Source organism: Neltuma alba, unplaced genomic scaffold, assembly GCF_004799145.2.
Source record: "Neltuma alba isolate B1F8T4 unplaced genomic scaffold, ASM479914v2 tig00011096_pilon, whole genome shotgun sequence".
NCBI classification, from domain to species: Eukaryota; Viridiplantae; Streptophyta; class Magnoliopsida; order Fabales; family Fabaceae; genus Neltuma; species Neltuma alba.
This window is the reverse complement of record NW_021635835.1, coordinates 16528-27669: the sequence shown is the minus strand read 5'-3', so window position 1 is coordinate 27669 and position 11142 is coordinate 16528. Positions and strand designations below refer to the sequence as shown.

The 11142-nt window shown below is 32.1% G+C and overlaps 1 pseudogene; it reads left to right on the top strand.

The window, feature by feature from the left end:
- The first annotated feature begins 733 nt into the window (after nt 1-733).
- Nucleotides 734-8558, top strand: LOC114761225 (uncharacterized; annotated as a pseudogene).
- Nucleotides 8559-11142: the final 2584 nt, after the last annotated feature.

Below are 11142 nucleotides of genomic sequence, written 5' to 3'. Positions count from 1 at the left end.
AAGTTCGCATTAACATCTCCTACCTTTCTTATATGTTTTAGTTTCTTTTCAATGTGGGTAATTTATTTTAGTTCCAGAATGTATTATTTTTGTAGCTAAAAATATGCACTGAATTTTTTAAAATATATATATAAATAGAAAAGCAACCTAGACCAATCTGGTAACCAGGTAGACCAAGTCCAACTCGGTCTTGGTCCTGGCTCTAACCAGATTGGACTGGTCTTCGAACTAAAATTTTCAACCCGGTCATTTTTTAGACCATACTTCAGACTGGGATGTAACCTGGTCCAACCCGGTTTTTGTGTAGTCCTAGTTAATACTTCCACCAAATAATTAAAGAGAAGTGATATAAAAAGTTTACCTTCTTTTGTTTGATAAGGGATATCAAAAGTTTACTCCTTGAGCATTGTTTCAAGTAACTTGATTTGGTAATAAATGGGCTCATGCTCATCAAGACAGTACTTATCACATATCTAAATTGTATTAATATAAATTTTATTTAAATGGTCTAGACTCAATATTATTTTTATTTTTATATTTTTAAGAAATTTTTATTTTGTATGCTGATAATTAAAATATAAATAATAATTTATTTATTATTTTTGTAAAAAAATGAATTTAGTGGGCTCTATTCTGTTTTTTTGCCTGATAGTGGGCTCTATTCTAGTTGTAACCTTATGATATCATAGTCTGCCCCTCTAATTTTGGGGGAAAAAGATCGCGTGACAAATTCATGGCTGTTAGATTATACGTACGGTGCAGATCGGCATTGAGACGCATCGCGGTAGCCGCAATGTAGGTGATCTGCGTCATTTTCCCGGGATGACTTTCTCCCGAATAAATTTGGTCGATGCCCCGTATACTGACCCCTTATGTAGTCTACAATTGTTGTGAAATCTTGTTTTGGTTGAAAGGCGTATTTGGAAAAGGGAGTCCGTAGAAGTAAATGGAAGATTCGAGCCTAGTTACCGACACCAGATGCTTGATCTGTTAATTCGTTCCTATTCTGAGGTGCGACAAATTCTGTTTAGGTTTCTCTTTAAGTTAGTCTTTCTTCTTCTTCTTCGTCTTCTTCTTCTTTTTTTTTTTTTTTTTTTTTGTAATCTTTGAAATTGCTCGTAGCTGAAGTTTAATCTGCAATGCTTAATTCTGTCAAGGTTGGGGCTTTCCCGCATTTATATCATGTGAATGGAAATGGACAGCCTTGCCAATCTCATGTATGCGTTATTAAAGTCATGAAGTTTCCTTCTAGTAAGTCTACAAATTAATTTCTTTCTCTTCCATGATTTATGTCTAGCTAATGTCTTGGTCACGCTTTTCAGATGCATCGACTTGCAAGTGAGGCAAATATTGATCGCAACGTGTCATTTAGGAAGTCAGTCTCCAGTTCTTTCTGTCTGATGAAATTCATTCTGATCAATGTGCAACATCCTTTCAACTGCTTAAATCATTGGTGTTGTCTGCAGTGATGATTTTCAATATTAAAAATAACTTAAGTTTGTTTTCTAACAGGCAAGGCATCTCTGCGGTAGACTTTGACAATAAGGTAATGTATAAGCAAGTAGTTACCTTTGCAATCATGAAATCACGAAATGTGACCAAAAAAAAAAAAACGAAGTGAATTGTTGATTGAACTAGCATTGGAACAACATTGCAAATTTTCAATTGGTTGATCAAACGTTGAAGCCTATGACACTAAATTGAAATATTTATGGATGTTGACAAGCTGATCATTGTTTGTTAACCATAATTTCTCATAAACTGAATTATATTTCTTGCATCTATAATTACAGATATGATCTATTAAGTGAATTTTTTTTTTTATTGCAAGGCAAGCAGTTAATTTCATGACATTCTTGCTGCTATTCTGTTGTCTCTCTGTTTTTTCAATACTTTAATGATTCATTCATGCTATTTTTGGCCTGTATTCAAGGGAATATACTTGGTCTCTGTGACAAAATCAGGTTGCTTAACAGTGCATGATTTCGAATCTCTATATTGCCGGATACATGAGTTAACATGTAAGTTCTTTAGCAGTTTTCTGTTTTTAATAATTTCTAAAATACTGTCGAAGGAACAAATTGTCCATGCTCTGCTAGCCAAATCCTTTATTTCATGCATTCTAGGACATTAGAAGACAATTGTGCTGTAGTCATTATTATTCTTTCATTAATTTTCCTGCTAGGCTTGGAAGAAGATGAAAGCAAGCATGTAATGCATCTCTCACTAAACCGGCAACTTGATGTTGTGAGATGGAATCCAACTAACCAGGATGAGGTTTTGACTTGGTCAACATTTATTCTTATTCAGCATTGTACATTCAAGATTATGATTGAAGATAATTTACTCAAATCACATCTAACACATTACAGAAATGGCTTTGGTTTTAACTTTATCTTTCCTCAGTTTTATTCTGATAAATCAGAACCATTTACTTTGTGAAGTTAATGTGTACATAGGCTCTTACATATTTTGCCATTTTAGGTTGTCTGTGCGTCTGTAAAAAGTAATGAAGTACTTATATTTGATGTTGGTTATATCACTTCTGAACCAGTTGAAGTAAGTCCCTTCTCTCATATAATCTTATTCTTTTCTCTTGGATGTTGCAGACATTGATGTTATTTTTTCTGACGTATATCTTTCATATATCAAAACATGTTTCTTCTGTCAACTTACAATCAAATTGGTCATAATAGTTTAGCATGTCCAGATCACAATTGTGACCTTTTGTTCTGAATTATATCATACAGGTGTTAAGAACAAGACAAACGGCCACAGTACATGGATCTGGCATTCACAAAGGTCTATCTGACGTTGCCCTTATGCTAAATGACTCCAAGTGAGTAAGTGAGGCCTTGATTTAGTGAAACTACTTTTGTTTTTTTATTAAGATGACAGCAACTGCGTGTGCTGATGTACTTAATTAATTTGTGATACAATGCCACACATTTTAGTAGTTACAATGTCTAAACGTGTAATTAAACATGGCTCTGTTGACAAGATATTCTGCCATTTTTCTTGTTTTCATATCAAACTGACTTATTAATAAGTCTATCATAACAACAGAAGTAATGGTATGTGCTTTTTTGACTGATGATGGATGTTGCTCTCCTGTCCCTTAGTTTGATTGTCTTTCTTGCACAATCATAATAGTTTCGAAGCATTCTATGATGATGTTTCATACTCTGTAATCTCTCTCATTTTAGTAAATGTGCTTCAAGAGAGAACATAGTTTGCTTGAAATATTTAATTGAGGGTCTTTACATCTCTTTGAGAAACATGACTTTCCGTTTTTGCTAAATCCTAATCGTTCATGACTCATCAAGTTATTTATTCATTTACTTTTGACATTATGCAAGAAAGCACCAAGGCGTTTCCTTCCAATTTGGGATGTTAACAAGTTATCTGTTCTGACTTATGAACCCCCGTCGTGGAGAAGAGATAGACTGATTGTATGCTCTTAAAAGATCTTTTGTTTTATATTTTCCTTAGACCACTTCAATTGTTTTTCCCAGGCAGGATTACCAATAGTAGTAAGACCAATCAATTATAGTTCTGACACTGCAGTTCTAAGCTTTTTTGGTTATTTCACCAGGATACTTGCTTCTGATACACACGGGGGAATCAATGTATGGGATAGAAGAGTGAAAGCTCCCCTTGTCTCGAGCTTGCATCTAGTTCCTCTGGTCTGCTTAACAGCATCCAATTAAATGCAGAAAATCAGGTTGAGTGTTATGTCTACATTCTACAATATCATTGTGTTTTTTATGATTTTATCAACTTTTGATGCTTCTAGAAGTTTTCCAACATAGATTGAGTTGAAATAGTTCCAGAAGTAGGCATGCGTATCTCAAAGTTCAAAGCTTGTATTTCAATTTTGAAGTCCTGAGAATCTGGGTATTTTGAACCATACGCACCCTTCATATTGCCCAACAAAACTAATGCACAACGACGGTCTTGCAAAACTCCAGTCGATAACATACATGAAATTGCTTATATCGGTTGGATTTCCCCAGCATTTGATATATGTCTTATTCAATTTTGTTCTGTATATATAATACTTTGAGAAATTATTAACAGAGTGTTACCCATATTCCAGATCATTTTTGGCGGTGGGAAGCATGGTATAGTGTACGTGTGGGATATTCGGGGTGGAAGAGCATCTGCTACTTTCCAAAGTCACAAAGAGGTTGTAGCTGAGATTGTGTAACTACATATAGTTAATTGATATTCATCATATTTAAGGGAGAATCAGAAAGAAGCGAAGAGCCAAGGCCCTTTAGTGGCTAGAGCAAATTACATACGAGCTAAAACGCATAGTCAGTTCTTATGTCTGTGACTTTATGATATAATCAACAATATTGCTTGAAATTAATTAGGTCTTTCAGAGGTGAGAAAGAGAATACATCATACTACTCAAGTCAACAGCTCCCACAAGTTTTGAACATTTTAAATTTAGTTTTGCGATAAAGACTTATATGAAACACAAATGATTTCTTATATGGTAATCAAATCAGTCCATCGTGAGTCTTATAAGGATCTGAATGTCGCTAGATATATTACTTCTATCAAAATACTTCCTTGCTCTTGCGTATTTTGGATGTTGATAGATTATTAGATATAAGCTTGTGACATCTTAATTGCTGTAGAACATAAATTTATGCGTTTGTGGTATTAATAACATCATCCCCGTTCCATGTTTTGCAGCATAAGATGCTTGCCCAATATACTTTTGTTGCGGGGTTTAATGAGGCATTGATTTGTTTGCTAAATCAATTGCGAGATGTATTTTATAACATTTAGCTTTCTAATTCTGATTTAACTTCTGTTTAGGCATGTCATCCACCCATGACATCGTTGAAATTGGCTTCACTGATGGAGAAGATCGAATCTCTGAAGGTAACACTCCTCGCCCTCATTTTTGTCATTTTATAAAATAAAAATGGAGTAACACTTCTTCCTCATTACTGCGAGGCTGATACAGATTTGTAATTTTAAAATCTGTACATATATAACTTTTGTCTTGTTTCTGTAAGATAAGAATTCATTACCCTCAGGCTCAATATCAGTCCAAGTCATTTTAATGTTTGAGCCAAGAAAGGTTCTCCCTTTTGGTCCGGAACGCTTAACTGGTCTCTCACAACCATACCTCACGACCCCCTTCAAATCAGCCTGCCAGTTTACCTCTAATATATGCTGAGGGAATTAAGCTAGGAAAATAGAAAGCTATTAGAGATAAATAGTGCCTGAGTCTGAAAATCACTGTTATTATAACTCTAATTATTCTATTAACCCCAATGAAGACTCCAGTACAGGACAAATTATAAGCTGCCTCCTATGTAAACGCTGCATCTATTTATAAAGTACAAATTGATAATTAAACCCTAACTTAATAACTGAATCAATATACGCCTAAACACTCGACTAAAAGCCTTCCATAACCGCTGTTAACTGCCACAACGTGCTTCACAGGTAACTCCCTCTCCCACTTCGTTTCTCACTACCGCTAGTTTTGTGCTGTCCTGAATTGCCGCTTCTCTACTGCTTCCTCCTGTTCTAGACCTTTTGTTACTCCAACTGTCCATGTGGAACTCTATCAATACTCCCCTGTTGAAAATCCGCCTTGCCCCAGTGTCAGAACCTAGGAAATTGGCAACACTGGCTAGATCTTCCAGTTGGATCTTGATGATGTGATTGAACACTGCCATGCTTCTCGAAGAGTTTGTTATAGTGGTAACAGTGGCTCTTGTGGGTCCCACCCTTATGCCACCTTACAAGGCAGTGATAAGGCCCACAGAAACAATGAGACAAGATCCTCCGTTGCAGAAGCAATGTATTGACAGAGCATCGACATCATCTTAGATATTGAATCAACATACAAAATGAAAAGTTGTGACAAGTATCGTAACAAAGGAATTGATATCCGCCAGCAATGTGCTATGCACTGGTCATAACAAGAGAAAAATAAATGCCTCGGTTTGTCTTATCGGGGGTTCCGGCATTCAGCAATGTGCTATTTAATGTTTCACGTTCTTACTGACAAATGACAAGTAAATGCTAAATGAAGATTTCAATTTTCATGAAACTGCTTTATAGAAAATGTAACTATTTAATGGTCAAAGAAAATGCTGAGGTCACCAGGTTATGGAATATAATAAGATTCCGGGATCATACAACACAACTATTGATTTTGCATACTTATGCTAAACCACAAATATTGTTGTGCAGGCGCAATCAGATGTTCTTCCAAAGGAGATACACTCCATCAATCTTAATCCATCTTGCCCGTATCAGTTGGCATTCCACCTTGATGATGGCTGGTAAGTTAGGAAATTGGCATTTTTCAAATGTAATTAAGAAAAGAAAGGAAAGGAAGAGGAACAAATTAGCGTCTATGGAATCTTAAATAAATTCTCTTTAAAATCTTATAGACTAGTTATAAATGAACTAAATATTAGTTATAACAGCCAACTGTTCCTTATATACCGCCTAGAGTCCTAGACGTTCTTCCATCACCAGGATAATTTTTTCAAAGTGCTTGATTTGAGAATTTGCATCATTTTATACGAAGAAAGTATATTTTTTATCAAGGATGAAGGCATTAACTCGTGATTTTATATTGTTATCACTTATCGAATCACTCAATAAAAATAACGTTGCCATTTCTTAACAGCCCTTGCATTGTCTTGAATTGTGTATTTGATATCATGATGATGTAGATCTAGCTTTGCTACTTTATATTGAATTTTATGAAGTAATTATTTTTCCATCATTTCTGATTTTAGTTAAATATTCCTTAATAATTTGATGTAGGTCAGGCGTTCTGGATATTTATAATCCCAGAGTTACGCATATTCATTGCCCTCCGCCTGCTTGGTTGTAAGTTCATAACTTGAGTTGTTCTTTTGAAGTTTATCAAAACGCCCTCCGCACGAAATCTAATCATTTTGCATTTACTGTTCATTCTTGTTAGAAATGATTCTTACGTTTCAGCTGAGCCATCATATATAAGAAAACCTTCATGGTTGTCCACGTGTTCGGTGAGAATTTCTGACTTACTTTTCTTGTTGCATATGTGTTGTTCTCTTCAATCTTTCTTCATAGTGCTAACATCTCCTTTGTATTTTATGACACTTAAGGACCCTCAATTCATGAAACGACAACTGAGGATCATGATCCTTTTCTGATTTTGAGAAAAGAAATTCTATGGAACGAAATACCCCTACTTGGTTGGAAACATAAACTTTTAAAAACCAGTAGAACAATTGTAAAAACTGGAAGCTAAAGTTGTAAATGATTACTCTTCCACGATTCGTGATTTACAACTGCATTGTTGTTTATGATATGTAATAAAATTTCTAGATTTTAGAACGCACAGAAATCTGAAAAAATGGGTTGAGTTTTGAGTATTTACCACTGAGTTTTCGATTTTTATAATTAGGCTTTCAATTCTTACAAGTTGCCGTGTTTCCAACTGAGTGTTATTATTTTCCTACAGATGTCTTCTTTGTCATTTTTCCTCTTAATTATTTTGTGGACTTTGCAATTTTATTTTATTTTTGGTTGGAGGCTCACGAAAACATGAAATAAGCATTTATATGCTGTAACCAAGTGCAGATCTATGTGGTTGGATCGTCATCGGACTCTGGCATTCATCTCCTGGATTTCTATCCCAGCACTAGCTCATCAAGCCATGTGGATTTCAAGTAAGGCACTGCAACATTGAGAAGATAAACTCATATTTACCCTGTCCCTTACTATAAACTCTTAATTTTGAAAAACACACAAATCAAGAAAATATTAAAATCTATGTGATATGTAAAAATTAGTTTTTATTTCTATTCTCGCCCTTAAATGTCATGAAAAATAGTGCATTTTTTTAGATATCAAGGGTGGGATAGGTAATTCAGATTTTCTGCGAGGGGTATTTTTTGGGAACATGCATTGACTACATCTAGAACTCTCTGTATTAGGACGTAAATTTAGGGACAAAAGAAAGATGAAAATTGGGACTTAAATTAAGGAAAGAAGAAAATATTTCATCTCAATCATTGTCTTGCTGTAAAATATGATTGAGATTACATATACATACATATAAGAATTCTTTATCTTGGCATCTTTTCATACCTATGAACATATCTTCATCTGTCATAATTTACTAGTTCCATGTATCCTCCATGTCTTTTTTTTTTTTTGGTTGCCCCCTTAACTACCAGTTTTAAACTTTCTTTCAGGGAGGATGTTCAGGAAATGTCAGGGGTGAACAACCGGAAAAATCAGAACAGATTTATTCCTTTATCTGAAGGAGTAACTGCATGTGCTGTTCATCCCCTATTTAATTCCGTCATAGCTGGAACAAAGCAATCTTCTTTGCTGATGATTTCCCAGAAATGTGAGTCTTACAGAGGTGGAGACTGAACTCTATTAATGTCTTATCCTCTTACAAATGTGTCAGTATGTGTAACAAGTCCGATTTCTCTCCCCTTAGTTTTGAACATTCATGTCAAATTTTAACAATGTAAATTAATCACAAAAATACACATTTAGTTTTAATTTTACACATGTTTTTATTTTGATCCCGTAATTTTATAAAATGTTTGACATTAAAATTTAAATATTGATAAAACATTATCAAATGTGTTCAAGTTTAATTTTCAAAATAATAATAATGATTGTTAAAAAAAAAATTATATCATTTGATACTAATGGAACTATAAAATGTGTTTAAGTTTAACTTCAAATTATTTGAATCAAAACCTACTTTTATTGATGGACAAAACTTAAATCATTTATATCCATTAAATCAGGTTCTTTAATTACATTTGTTATTTTGCTATTATTAGTTTTTAAAATACACATGCACACTCTTATAAATTTCAAAATACAAGAGTTAATTGAGGGATCAAGTTGAATTCTAAATGTAAAATCTCAATATATTTTGTCTCTATATTAATCTATTTTTTTCAAACTATTCCTTTTGTTACCCATGCTAAGGGACTTTGCAACAATTCCCTTTTTAGTTTTTAATGCAAATGATTTAATGATATTTTAGAAAAATTAACATATATTTTTGACAAATAATTAATTTAACTAATTTTCTTAATTTACACAAATTTGTTAAAGAGATCCTATATTAAAAGCAGGAAGTAACATGTGTGTATATATAACAAGGTATTAAAAAGTGAATCGGTCATTGAACCGATTGAGAAACTAGTTCAAGGATTAGTAGTTCAAATCGAAGTCAATTCGGAGTTAAACTGTCATGATCAAAATAATATATTTTTAAATATATATTAACTATTTTAAATGAAAATAATACTAAAAATAAATTTTTAAAGATTATATTTTGTCTCTATATTGATCTTTTTTTTTTTTTGAGTAAAATATTCTGACTTCCCCTAGATTTTGCTCTAATTATACGGACCTGTCCTTTATTTTGAAAACATACACTTAAATTTAAACTATTAATTTCATTAAGAATATTCTAAAAAGATAACTTTTTAATTAGAATTTAAATTAAAATTATTTTTATTTACTAATTTACCCTTCATAATACAAAATCCCTAAATTTTGATTAAAAAGTTTTAAAGAATTTAATCTTTTTTCCTTTTCCTTAATTTCTTATTTTTTAAAATAAATATTTAATATTTTATCATATTGGGATAAAAATTAAATAATTTAGTTAATGTAGACATAAAAAACTAGAATGAAAATTTTATTTTTTTTAAATAAATAATAAGTTATAAAAATTTCTAACAAAATTTTTATTCAAAAAATTTAAATTATGAATTTAAATAATTTCTATATTCTCTCAAACTTCGATAACTTATATTATATGATAAAAAATATGTATTTAATATATTTTGTAGCTATTTAAAAGAAACCTAAATAAATAAGTTTCAATATTTGGGATGAAAAATTAAAATTATAAAATTTTATAATATAATCAAAATTAATAAATTTTATTATATATTCAAAAGTTTGAAAATACATGTATTAAAATTTATTTTTTGACAAATATAAATCTTTAAAGAACTTTTATGTTAAGGAGCAGTATTTTAATCAAAATAAAAATTTAAAAGTCAGTCAACTAATGGTTGGATGGATGAATGGAAATGGAATTTCAAATATACAAGAGATTTATCTAATATGCATTTTACTTTTAAAGAAAGTTTATGTGCATTTTCAAAATAGATGAGAGTTTTTGTAACTTGAGTAAAACTGATAGGCAGTTAGTATATTTTACCTTTTTATTTTCAAACTTGGCTTTCCTGCTCCTCATTCACACGACTCGATGCATTAATTAGTGCTAGCAAACCTACAAATATCCATGGGTTTTTGAATGTTAACTTGATTTTTTTATTTTTTTTTTCAAAATGTCTCTTCAATATTCATTTCCTACAGCTTCGTCTTCTTCGTATTGATTCTCTCATCACCTCTTCATCTTTCTTTCTCCTCCGTCTCCCCTCTTCATCTATATTTTTCTTTCATCTTGGTTTTATTCCCCTTTTTTCTTCTTCTATAGTGTCTCGGGTTTACACTTAAAACCAGAGGCAATGCTATTTAACTACTCTTCTAATCCTTAATATAAGACCTATTTAACTAATTTGATTAGATTAAAAAAGTTAGGTAAGTTAGTTAATTATAAAAAATATAATATTTTTTCTAAAATACTATAATCATCTTTCTTAATATCCTTCTTTCCTTACTTGATTATGATTGAGGGAGTATCCATAAAGACAATTTAAAAAAAATTAATAAATATGAGAAATAAGTCTTATATTTAGAATTAAAAATAATTTAACAATTAGACCCTATATTAAGCACTGAAAAAGTATCTACTAAGCCAAGCATCAAGGTGGGAGCGATGGAAAGACGAACTAAACCTGAATCCAGCATTTTTTTCTTCCCTTTCTTCTTATGTTTTCTTCTAAGTAACCTGGCGACCGAAACAACCCAACAGGTTACCCGGGTTTCCTCTAGGTTGTCCTGAGTCACACCAGTTCATTTTTTCTCCGAGCTAGTTGGGTTGCCGGTTTTCAGCTCCGGTCCGGGTTTTCAAACACTAGTATATATATTGCTGGGTTTAGATTCAATTTAAACATTCTAAATTTGAAATTTTGCATTTTTAATTTTTTAAAA